Source organism: Balaenoptera physalus (genome assembly GCF_965194825.1).
Source record: "Balaenoptera physalus genome assembly, chromosome: 4".
In the NCBI taxonomy this organism is placed as follows: Eukaryota; Metazoa; Chordata; class Mammalia; order Artiodactyla; family Balaenopteridae; genus Balaenoptera; species Balaenoptera physalus.
In genome coordinates this window covers 103104380-103117848 of record NC_138891.1, presented here as the reverse complement: position 1 = coordinate 103117848, position 13469 = coordinate 103104380, and positions in this window count along the sequence as shown.

Here is a 13469-nt window from a genome sequence, read left to right as displayed (position 1 = left end):
AAAAAAGAATGATTCAGTAGTAGAAAAATGGAACCATTTTTTTGCATATCTGAATTTTTGCCTGAGATTCTTGTTGACCAAATAGCACCTTTTATGCTATGTACATTATTATTTCAAGAAGAGGGAATAAGGAAATATAATAAACAGATTAGAATATTGTCCTAGGAGTTAAGATAGGGGATTCAAGTCCTGGGACTTCGATGGATCAACTATTTGACCAAGACAAGGTCTAAATGGACTCAACTGCAAAATGGAGTGATCACTTTAAATAATTTCTAGGGTCCTTCCTGGCTTTAACCTATTTTTGTAACACAATTAATAGCCAAAACTCAAGTGCAAAAGTGTTTGAAAAATTAGCCAAACTTATGTGAAATTCTGTTGGTAACTCTTTCCTATAACCAACTCATATTCACATAAGGGGCCTGGGTTCCTCCACTAGGGTTTTTGCTTTGTTTTTGTATTATATTATATTAGTGTTCATGTAACTCAGTAATTGAACAAATCGCAAAACATAATTTGGATATCAAATAAAGGGAATAGAGATCTCTTAATCACTATCTTTAAATGAGCGTCAGAAATAATTTCAAGAGAACTGTGACCTTTTTAAAAGAATTCTAGAGAATGGACTTGAGGACATGGGAAGGGGGGAAAGGTAAGTTGGGACGAAGTGAGAGAGTGGCATGGACATATATACATTACCATATGTAAAATAGATAGCTAGTGGGAAGCAGCTGTATAGCACAGGGAGATCAGCTCCGTGCTTTGGGACCACCCAGAGGGGTGGGATAGGGAGAGTGGGAGGGAGACACAAGAGGGAGGAGATATGGGGATATATGTCTATATACAGCTGATTCACTTTGTTATAAAGCAGAAACTAACACACCATTGTAAAGCAATTATACTCCAATAAAGATGTTTAAAAAAAAAAAAGAATTCTACTATGTGTAAAAAATAGAGACAAAGGTTACTTTCCCTCTCAGACTCCATCTCTCTTTAAAACTTACTTTCTCTGCTTATTTGGCCTATATGACTGCATTAGTTTCCTGAGGCTGAGGTAATGAAGTTCCACAAACTGCTGAGTTGCTTAAATTAAGATAAATTTATTTATTGTCTCACTGTTCTGGAGGCGAGATGTGCAAAAAGCAGGGCCAGCCTCTTTCTGAAACCTGTAGGGCAGAATCTTTCCTTGCTTCTGTGAAGCTTCTGGAGATGGCCATCCATCCTTGGCATTTCTTGGTGTGTAGCTGAATCCACTTCAATCTCTGCCTCTGTCATCAAATGATATTCTCCCTCTGTTTTGGTTTCTTCTCTGTTATAAGAACACTGGTTATATTGCGTTAAGGGCTCACCTTATACCAGTATGACGCCTCTTAATGAGATTATTAATTACATCTGCAATGCCCCATTTCTAAATAATGTCACCTTCTGAGATGGTGGGGTTAGGATTCAGCATATCTTTTTGGGGTACACAATTCAACTCATAACAATAATACAATACAGATTAAATATACACAGAAACTCAACCATGGAATCATTCTAAAATGATATTTTAAATATAACAAGCATAGTTCATTCAATTGATTGATGCAAGGAGATGGTAATGGCAGCTCAGCATGACTTTAAAAATCAAGTAAACTAGTAATAAGCCTGGAAAAAAAGTGAAGGGATTATTTCTAGGTAAATAAGCATCATATCACAACTTTTCCCAGGAAGCAGTTATATGTTAAGCTCTCATTTGAACTTATGGAAAATAATAGGAAACTGTTTGCTGTTCTTATTTTTTCAGCACATGGTATATGCATATTGTATATTCATGGAGTTTTTTGCAACTTAATGGAATGGATAGCACCTGTGACTTTCAGACAACTAAGAGTTGGGACCTCATTAGGGCATGCTGTTTGCTGCTGCCTGTGGCTCAGTTGATGACCATGTAAATGATTCACTGACATCCTGTTACTAATTTCTGATCAACATGTGGTCCCTGACTATTTTAATACATACCACCAGAATGCATTAACCTCTAAAACAATTCCGTTTTCATTAGCTCTCAGACTGGAACCACTTAATTTAGACAATAAGATAAGGTATTGGAAGTCTTTAATAATTACTCTTTTTAATTACTGCTGTGGCCTTTATCAGTATTTCAGCATAGAATTCGTTTTTTGGAGTATTTATCTTTAAAATAGATTTTTTAAAAATTAACATATATTATTCAAGATATTTTGTTTCAATCTGTTTCTTTTTTATTTTAAGCTGCATTATCTATCCAAATAAAACTCCTCAATAAGCAGCATTTATGAATACATTTTTTAATCCTTTTATATTTTGGTAAAAAACACATAACAAAATTTACTATCCTGACCATTTCTAAGTGTACAATTCAGTAGGTTAAGTACAATTACATTGTTTTGCAAACTGAATATTATTTTTTATAAATTCTACATTTTCTTATACTAATCTGTTTTGTGTATGTGTGTACAAATTGCTGTTTGATAATTTCTTTAGAAATCTGTATCAACAGGTACTTTGCCACATAATATTGTGTGTATTTACTTAAGGTATAATTGCATGTGGGTATTGATTTTCAAATTGTGACCCAATATAGGGTTTATTTATCCTCAAATAAACAGTGTGCATTAAATACTCCAACTTTTTGCTAGTATAAAGTAAGGTCATAGGATTTAATTGTTAGAAAAAACCTACAGAATTCAGTCCAGAATGAATTGTGTCACCATGGCTTTTGTCTTAAGCAGCACTAGAAGAAGGATCTGCTTAATGGCTTGTTACAGCAGAGACCCGCAAAATGTTAGCTAAGTTGAACCTGAAGGCAAATTCATGCTCTTTTCGAATGTCACTGTTACCAGTTATTTCCTTGTCCTTTTGCAATAGTACAGGATCTCTTCAACTATTTATAGTAGAGTTAAAATTCCTTTAAAATATACTTTGAATGAGAATTCATTTTATAAAGCCCAGGCAACTTCTCACTTATTGCCAAATGTTTCTTTGAAACCGCCGGGCTGGGAGTGGAGGGTACAATTAGAAAACAGCTAGGATCCTTGTAAGGTGTGTTGCATTCTTTTTATTTAAACGGAAATTTTGTTCCTGATGGAGAACTTAATATCAACTCAGTCATAGCCATAGAGCCTCATATTCTAAAGCACAAAAAAAAATTAATAATATTTATCTTAATTTACATTTGAAATTTAAAATTTAAGTTTAAATGAACATTATGTACATTTACATATGATAAATAGGAATTGATCTTACTATAAATTTGCCTCAAATTTTTGGTAAATGTTCCCTAAGTTGACCATCATGTTTATAATAAGCAATATTTAAATAAAGTAAGATTATATTCTGTCTTAGAATATTAACATTTTTTTGCCAATTATTTGAAGGACCTGTAACTCTTAAAAATAAGCAATATTTCAAAATTTGAATCAATACCATTTCTTTCTTTTTAATTTCTTTTAGCAATAAGAGATATGCAAGTTGTTTCTGTTAAATTTAGAGCTGCCTGCAGAATACTGCAGAATTACTTCAGTTATGAAACACTTTATATCCACTGGAAAGCCATAAAAATATAGTTGTGTGGTCATCTGTCAGAACTTTTAAGTAAAAGCTTCAGTGTAGCACTGTAGAAGTTACTTGGAGTTTTATGCTGATTCTACTGACTCAGTTTCTGTGTGACCTTGAGCAATTTACTCAAACTTTTGAAGTTTCCTTTGCCCTTATTTGTGAAAAGGAATGACTGTGAGTCTCTGATATCCAAAGTTCTAGGCAGTTCTCACATCCTGTGAATAAGTTACAGAATTTTAAGAGCAGGCCCAATATAATGTCCTATTCATATGCTTACATTTGTGCTTTAACCTGAAGGGTTTAGAAAATTTTGAGAGTACAGAGATTTTTGGTTTGTTTGCAAGAATGGCATGCATACGTGAAATTATTCAAGATAGTTTACACCTGCCAAGATGCACAAACTTTATTTTCATGGAGTTTCTTTTCTTGATTTTAAATCCTAGTAATATTTTATTAGAGAAAAACAATACAAAAAATCCTCTTTTACAGCTAATTTCCCAAACAGTAGACTTTCATTAATAATCTTAATTTCATTAAATAAATTTTTTAAATTAATTTATTTATTTTTGGCTGCATTGGGTCTTCGCTGCTGCGTGCGGATTTTCTCTAGTTGCAGCGAGCAGGAGCTACTCTTCGTTGCGGTGCGCAGGCTTCTCATTGCGGTGGCTTCTCTTGTTGCGGAGCACTGGGTCTAGGCGCACGGGCTTCAGTAGTTGTAGCTCACGGGCTCTAGAGGGCAGGCTCAGTAGTTGTGGCACACGGGGTTAGTTGCTCCGCTGCGCGTACGATCTTCCTGTACCAGGGCTCGAACCCGTGTCCCCTGCATTGGCAGGCGGATTCTTAACCACTGGCCACCAAGAAAGCCCTCATTTTTTAGCTTTTGATATACACTATACAAATTAGTCAAAACTGCAGTGATGGTTGCATTTAACCGTGCTTAATATCACAAAATTTCTTGAATTTAATTTAAAATTATGGCCTACCAATGTAAAAGTCATTCTTAATATTGCTTTTAGGAGCATTAGTGAGCATTTGTTTCAGTAATATGTCTTGTTTATGCTTTGCAAATATTATAGGAAATTAGATGACTTTCTATTTGTAGTTTCTGAAAGTGTAAACACAAAATTGTATCTGGCAGTTGTTTTCAGCTTAATAAAAATCCCTCTAAAGAAGTATCATAAAAGAAGTACAGGACTTCCTTGGTGGTGCAGTGGTTAAGAATCTGCCTGCCAATGCAGGGGTCACGGGTTCGAGCCCTGGTATGGGAAGATCCCACATGCCACAGAGCAACTAAGGCCGGGCGCCACGACTACTGAGCCTGCCTCTAGAGCCCGTGAGCCACAACTGCTGAAGCCCGTGCACCTAGAGCCCGTGCTCTGCAACAAGAGAAGCCCATGTACCACAACGAAGAGTAGCCCCTGCCTGCTGCAACTAGAGAAAGCCCATGTGCAGCAACGAAGACCCAAGGCAGCCAAATAAATAAACAAATAAATAAATAAAATAAAATTATAAAAAATTAAAAAATACAAGTATAGTATTAATCCCCTATTTCTTAGGATTATGCTTTAATATGTTTGATATAGTCAATATGCATTACTTTGAATTTTGAAATAGTAACCTGGAAAAACATATCTACATACATGTATATTATATACATAATTATATATATACATATATATATACATATATATAATTCTGTACTCATATGGTCAGTTTAATGCTGGCCATTTTCCTAGCAATATAGAACCCTGCCAATACAGCATCTTTGTCAATTGATTTAACTCAGTAAGTAGCTATATTTAGACAGATGTGAGAGCCTATCAAACTATAAACCTCAAAAGTAGGTATGACTTTTATTTGCAATAGTTCCTATATCAGAGCTCTATTTAGTTTGAACTATTTGGAAATAATAGAGAAAATAATGAAACTGGGACAGAGTTAAACTGATGATCCATGAGCTGAATTCTGTCCACAGATGCATTTTTTTTGCCTTCATAGTTTATCCAAAAAGTGATTTAAAAATATTTCTCAGTCAAAGGCTAACTGTAAATCATTAGCAGCATGAAGGCAGTGGTCTTTGCATTCTGCGGTTCCCACATGCAAACAATTTGCTGTAGTTGCTCCCATTGCAAGGGACATGCTTTCTAGACCATCCTACTTAGTATGATTCAGCCAGTTACATTACTTTCAGTCCATGGAGGTATCTGAGTCCTTTACCCTGTGTATTACAGTTTATTCTGCCTTTGCACTGCTTCTTGAATACTGTTTATCAATGTCATGATCCCATAGTTATTGGTGCAATTGCAAAATTACCAGGGCAGAAGTTTCTTATCTTGGTTTTTTGTTTTTTGTTTTTCTCATCTTACCCCTAATCCTTTTCTCCTCACTTTCCTGAGCATTTCCCTAGATAAAATTTTTTACCAAGTCCAAGCTTGTACTTCTCGCTCCATGACAGGCCAATAAATCGAGAGATGAGGTGTTGGGGCAAGGAATAGCGACTTTATTTGGAAAGCCAGAAGACCAAGAAGATGGTGCAGTAGTGTCCCAAAGCACCGTCTTACTCGAGTTAGAATTCAGGCTTTGTTGCAGACTTCTTGGTGCCAGCCAGACCCCGGAGGGGATGTGATAATCCTTTGTTCTTGCAGCTGTCTGCTTAGGTCTGGTCACAATGTTTCTGTAAACCTCCAACTAGACAATTGTTATTTTCTCTTCCTCAACTTTTTATCTCTATGGTAATAGAAGAGTGTTATACCTTTAAAGTTCAAGCCTGGAAGGCGGAACCTTGAGAATGAGCAATCATGTATATTTCAGGCTATAGGCAACATTATTTTACAGATGTGCAGAGTCAGCATGGCTAAGCATAGGCAACAGAGCACAAAGCTTAGAGCTAAAGGAATAGATCCAATATGGATTCAGGTTTGTTCTTTTCTTTTACAAAATCATGTCTAAATTTTACTAAACTTTTTAATATATCGCCTGAATTTGAGAATGGAGAAGGGAAGGAACATACTCCCATCCTCACAGGGATATTAGTTTTTATCCCTGGGAAAATCATGGCAGTGAAAAAAAAGAATAGGAAAGAGTGAAGGGAGACAAATGGAAACCCTAAAACTCCTCCCCACCAGTGTATAAAGAATACTCTTCAGACCCCTAGCAGGGAACAACAGCAACAGAAATTAGAACTAGAAACTTGGCTTAAAAAGCTATAACAAACTAAATGTGTTAGGAAATGGGTCACAAGTGCTATATTCATATATCTCTTACAGGTTCGCAAAAACAACAAAATCAAAACCAATAAAAACATATGCACAAAGATACAGCTCAGTTTAATCATCCTTCCCCTACTTCTCCATTAGAATAGCGTAGAAATTCACTATTATCTGAATCCAAGAGTGACTTCTCTTCCAGTATTTATAGAGAGCTTGACATTAGACACATTCAGCAGATAATCATGCATTCATTTTCATTTTTATTATATGATAGCATTATGGATAATGTTTAACAATTTTGAATTCAGTTCCTTCATATACAAGGATTCATTTATGAAGAAGATAACTGAACTTCTGAGAGCTTGTGTTTAAACGAACATCATTTAAAAGAAGCACATGACTAACTAGCTTACTGGGAGGTAAGTGTGATACATTAAAGAGATTAAAATTATATTCAGGTATTTTTATTTGCCATTATCAGAATAACAAATGCTTTTTTATAGAAAAGCTGGTTTTTAGATGATAAGACGTACTCTATGGTTCTTCACAATCTGAGTTCTGAAATCTGAGTTTAATTGCCCAGCCAATGTAGAAGAATTGTCTTAAAGGAGATATTCTCAGGATTTGGGGGACTGATATAATAATTAATTTGAATCAATTTAAAAACTGAACAAAATTATTATTGCAAATTTGAAAAATTTTGTCAAATTCAGCTATCTTATGTACCACATTTAAGGCAATTAGTTTGAGAATGACTATTTAACCAATATTGATTTCATTTTCCTGAATAAATTATCAATAAAGACAATCATGTTAAAAACGCAGTCCTTTTAATAAGAAGTGGCTTATTCAATGTGTTCTAATCATTTTTAAGCTATAGATAACACAACTTTAACTCTGAAAATAGTACAATTAGGATAATTTACGGGCTTAAAAGTAGCTGACTTTTACTCTTTAACCATCCTACATACATATAAAATTGCAGGTATTTTCCATTTGGCCAAATTTTTTTCATGTTGTAGGTACATCCTCCCTTTACATGGAGCAAGCGTCCTGTCCTCCATCTACAGGAATCACAAGGGATCCCCAACCCAGCATATTCTGAGAGAAACTGCCTATTCTTCCCTATGCAAATCTTACAGTGTCACCATGTCTACCTGACTCCAGACCACCAGAACTAATCCCATAGTGCCAGGTGTCTCTGTAAATGTCAATCACTACATGAAACCCCAGATTTCCAGGTCATTATTTCTCTAAATCTAATCCGGTGTTTTTCAAATCCAGTGTTTCTTATGACCATGCATAAGAATCACCTGTAGACTTGTTAAAACATAAATTTTTGAGTTCATCTCTCAGAAATTCTGATTCAGTAGGTGAAGCTGAGGTTGCCAGTCCATAGACCACACTTTGAGTCTGCTGAATCTCCTTATCTCCTATCTCTCCCCATTTCTCACTGCTCCTCAACTTCTAAGTTGAGTCCTTTCCAATATGCTCTTTGGCCCTCATGGCCCATCAAAAAAATCTCTTATATCTTCAACATCTATGAATGTTTCCTCCACATATTTACTTTGACAATCAATAAATATTTTTGTCAATATTGTCAGAAAAGTGTTGTGCTCTTTCAATATGTAGTTTTAAATCTTTTTCTAGTTGTTTTATTTCAGGAAAGTTTTCCTTAATTAAAGATTTTTGTATTTGTTTGTTTTCCTTCCTTTCTTCCTCAGAGATTGCTATTATATATATGTTGAATCTTCACCGATTCATCGCTTTTTATATGCTTGTCTTATTTTTTAAAAAAAGAGCTCTATTGAGATATAATTCATGTACCACACATTTTACCCATTTAAAGTGTATAAGCAAATGGTTTTTAGTATATTCACAGATATTTGAAATCACTACCACAGTAAATTTAAGACTGTTTCAATCTCCTAAAAAGGAAACCCATGTCCTTCAGTTGTTACTTCCCTGGGTGTAGTTCAGGAGAGCTTTTCTAACTTCACAGAGCTCCCTCCTTTTGATTTCATAGAATGTTCAAAGATATGATAGTTTTTTCTCTGAGTTTCATGCTCCATCCCTATTTCTCAGCTTTATCTAAACCTTCTTTTCCTTTTGTATGTTGTCCCCTTCTTGTCAATTTTATTCTATTCCCAGCAGTTTCCTGTTGGCTTTGGGATCTGTACGAGAAAGATTTCCAGGTGGATTAGATTCTAGAGTTTAAAGGGGCTATATGGCTCCAGCTCCTTCAGACCTAACCATGGGCTTTTTGTACTTAACTATTACTAGATTTTAGTTGGGTAAAGTCACTTGCATTCTTAGTGGCTGTTCTTGATTTGGTGTGTAATGCTTTCCAGTGAATACCTGTGTCTATTGGGGAGTTTCTTGTTGGATGTCCCATTGCTTTCTTCTGCTTCCTCCTCCTACCCAGAGAATGAAAGTATATAGGACTTACGGTGGTGGTGTTTATTACTACCTGCTTATATTTTAAAATTTATGGATATACTTAATGACCAACTTTGATGGTAGATGTTGTCCATGGATTTTGGTTTGCTACCTAGTTTCTCTCTGGTTTTTGTTTTGTTTTGTTGTTTGTTTGGTGTGAATTCTATAATCCAGTTGTTATTTTTTGATGTGGGACCAAAAATAGTACTTAAAAATAATTAGGTTAAAGAGTTGAATAAGTTCTAGAGATATTTGTTGATGATCATAGCCAGAAAGTTAATTTCCTAATACAGAAAAAATGTGCAATCAAGTTTTATAATAATTTTAATTAATTTTGGGCTCTGTGATGCTTTTCTCTTCTTTTATGCTTATAATTAATCCAGTAACTCATCAGATTCCATCATATTACCAATTTGTTTATGTTCTTTATGGCTAATCTTGACAAAACTAAGTTAAGTAAACTCGATTATGAGTTAGTCGTTTTTGTTTGTTTGTTTTGCTTTTTATGTTAGCCACTTTTTGATTTACAATTTTGCCTAAAAAACTTTAGACCATTTTCTCTTCCTTTTTGTTACATGAAGCACATTTTTATACCTTATTAAAATTTATTTTAAATTTTATTTTCAATATTTCATTGGAGAGGAAAAATTTTCCCTTCTTCTATGTTCTTTGGCTGCCCTAGTAACTAAATTGACATAAGACAGATTAACAGAAGAAAAATGTTTAATTTAACATGTACAGGAGTCCCACAAAGATATGAGATTCCAAGGCAGTCAGGCAATTGAGGCTTATAAACCATCCTGAACTAAGAGGCTGGGGTCTTGGGCTTCAAAAGGGAAGGAGACAATTCACAGGGAGATGAGAAGAGCAAATGTTTGGTAAACATATTTGTCTTGCTATGCAGATAAGTCTTTTACATATAGAAAGTTATTTCTGGTAATATTTCTCTTCCTGATACATAATCCCTTTCTAAATTCTTTTAGGCAGTTAAGGGGGAGGTAGAAAGCTTTTCCTGAGTCTGCTTGGTTTTGATTGCCTTTAGCTCAAAATAATCCACAGGACAAAGTGGCACATTTTGGCACATTTCTGCTCCCTTTTAACTTCTAAAAAGTAAAACATTTAAACTAGATTCCTTATTTCCCTAACATCTTTTATCTTTAAACAGTGATAAAATTCTATAGTTCTTTTAACATTCCTTCCCAATGCCACATATGAAGAATAAAATACCCATGAAAGACATAGTCCTTCTCTGGATGGTGTCTGAGATATTAAGTGAGAGTGATGTTATTTATGGGGATAACCTTGACCAGACTGTAATTCATAAACAGTGAATCATTCCCAAACTGTGGTACCTTAAATATTGTTTGTAACAAGTTACCTATAACACATCCCTATGACTGATTACAACAAACCCATTTGTCACTGCTCTGTAGCTGAAAATCACTGGATTACAAAAAATTGAACTTTTCAATGGCTTTTCTAAAGGGTTTGTGCAAATCTTACGTTTTAAAGGAAGCTTCTTCTGTGTGTTATAAAATGTCATCATAATTTGTCTTCACTGCTGTAGGCGTTTTTATTTACTCAGGAGAATTACCTTGCCTTAGGAAGAAGATTTTTGTTCCTGGCATTCTTTAACTTCACCAGAGAACGATTTTTACAGAATGCCCTTCTAGTAACCATTGTAAACTTCATAAACATAAACTTATTAATACACAGTTCTCCTTTGGTACCAGAGCAGTCATATACAGCTGATGGAGTTCTGTGGCTCTGTTGTTGAGAAGTAAGGATACTATAAATAGGTGGTTTTTTTTCTGATACTGCTATTCTGTGACCTCTCTTGAACTTTTTAAAAAGAAATGCATTGAGATAAGCTTAGGACCTCCACCTACCCATTTTTTAATCAATGAAAAATATTATCCTAAGGTCAAAATAATATTTGTTTTAGAAGATATTTGAGATAGATAAAATTTTATTTTTTGGCTGGCACAAAGTTTGGTAAGACGTGGAGCTTGAAGGAGAGAATACAGGCCACTGTGTTTTATTTAAACTATTGCATGGCCTCAGCTGCCAAAATGTCATTTTGTTTTGTGGTAAAACACTTTCTTCCATGCTGATATTTACCTGTTCGTCTACCTTTAAATGCTTTTCTTCACATATGATTGTGTTATCTATGTATTTCTTTTTAAGCAGTGTACCTACCCAAGTAGACTCTTACAAATACATACAACATGGCCACATGAAAATGGAAATATGACTATTATGTTATTTAATGCAAACATTATTATTTTAATTATTTGAGTTTCATATTAGAAATATCCACGTTCCTTTTTAAGTTAATGAAGAAAATAAGGACATGAAAGACTAAATCCCCAGGTAATAATGAAGCTTCATTTTATTTAAAGCAGTGACTACTTTTCTTACCAAGTCTTTTAATAGAACTTCTAGTCAGTAGTCATATTATGTTTAGCATCGTTTTTATTAAGTGTTTGATGAAAGGATAGAGCTGGTAGAAATAGCATAACACATTACTCTTTGGCAAAAAAGAAAATTGTTTTGAATTATGAAATGAAGATTTATTTCCCAAATAATTTGTACATTTTGAAAGAAAGTAACCAGCATTTGGCCACCCTCATCCCATGACCAGTGTTTCCGGTTGCAAGCCACAGAAATGTCTTTGGCTGTACTTATTAGTGAACTTATCAAAAGGATATGATGTAGCCTAAAGAAGATTCTAAGAGACTAAGTAGGCTGATTGTATCCAAAATTAAACTGCAGATCTAGTTTAGTGAGGGCACAATTCTCTACTATAACATGCACTCTAACTTGATACACTTCTACTATCCACACTGCATAGTGTGGATAGTAGAATGAATGCTATGACAGCAGAGCTGCCAATACTTCTTTTGGAAATTTGTTGCTGTTTTCACCAGTGTAGGTGCCGTTTAGGAAGCACTAGTCATTCTTCCTAATTCACAATATGGGATAGGCATCTGGATCTTATTGGAAGGATCTAGGTCTTACACTCACCCTCAAGCTGCAAAGGAGGCTAGGAAAGTGACTTCGGAATTTTCAGTTTCTATCATAAGTTTTGCCTCTCATGTAGACTTATAAAGTCCCCCAAACATAGAGAAGAGGATTAGATACTGATTGGCTGAACTAAAGGAAAAATATCCTGTGCAAAGTTTCTAATTTTTCTGCAGATGATTTTTTTAAACAACTGTTTATTTTTCTTTTGTGTTTTACTGGTGTGGCTCCTGCAAATATTGATGAAACTGAACAAAAGCTACTACTCGTTGGTTACCATTTAAAATCTAAAAATGTCCAAGTAATTTCCTTCAGTATTTCAAACTACTTCTGTGTGTTCCGTTTGTCAAAAGAGAACACTGTAATCATTTCAGAACATGAATTCCTCAGTCTCTCTTTTGATTCTTTTAAGGAGATATAGAAAGCCCTTCCCAATGACAGTTGTCTATTCATGAAGTCAGTACTTTGATTGTGAAAGATTAATCATCAATCAATGTGCCTTTAAAAACTGTGAAGAAAATGCACTAACCTTTTCAAGTTTCTATCCTGAGCTTGGCCTGGGGGCTCAAGTGATTTAGTAACTTATTTGATTTTCTTTTCCTAAAGTTGAAAAACGCAAAATTTCTTTGATTTAGCCTTTTATATTCTCTGTGTTGCTTCCTGGACTCTGATTTCTGACAAAATGTCAAATAACTTAGGGAGAAGTTTTATTAAATGTTGCCTTTATGTCCTGCCACCTGGAGGTGATTCTGGTTCTGGTTCAAATCCAGACTTCTGCCAGGATTTGGAAAAGTTCCTATTTGGCCTTGGGTCATACTCAAGCTGTGTATACTCAAAAGCCTCTGAAAGTTTTGAAAATGGAATAGGGGATTCAGTCAGAGATAAAGGCCCTCAGTATGGTTCATTATTGCCTGAAAGAATCCGCTGTCACCATCATAATATATTACCAACATTTTCACTCTTAAGGATACATACCTAACAGAAATGTGTATATTTAATCACAAAATACATGCATTAGAATGTTCAAAGAAATACTATTTATAAGAATCAGAACTGGAAAGAGCCCAGATGTTCATCAACAGTACAATAGATAAATAAATTATGTTGTAGTTAGTAAAATGAACACTAAAACAGCAATGAGAATAAATGAAATATTGATATAGCAGCAACATATTTGAATAACACAAAAATGATTTTGAGCCAAAGAAGTAAGACGCA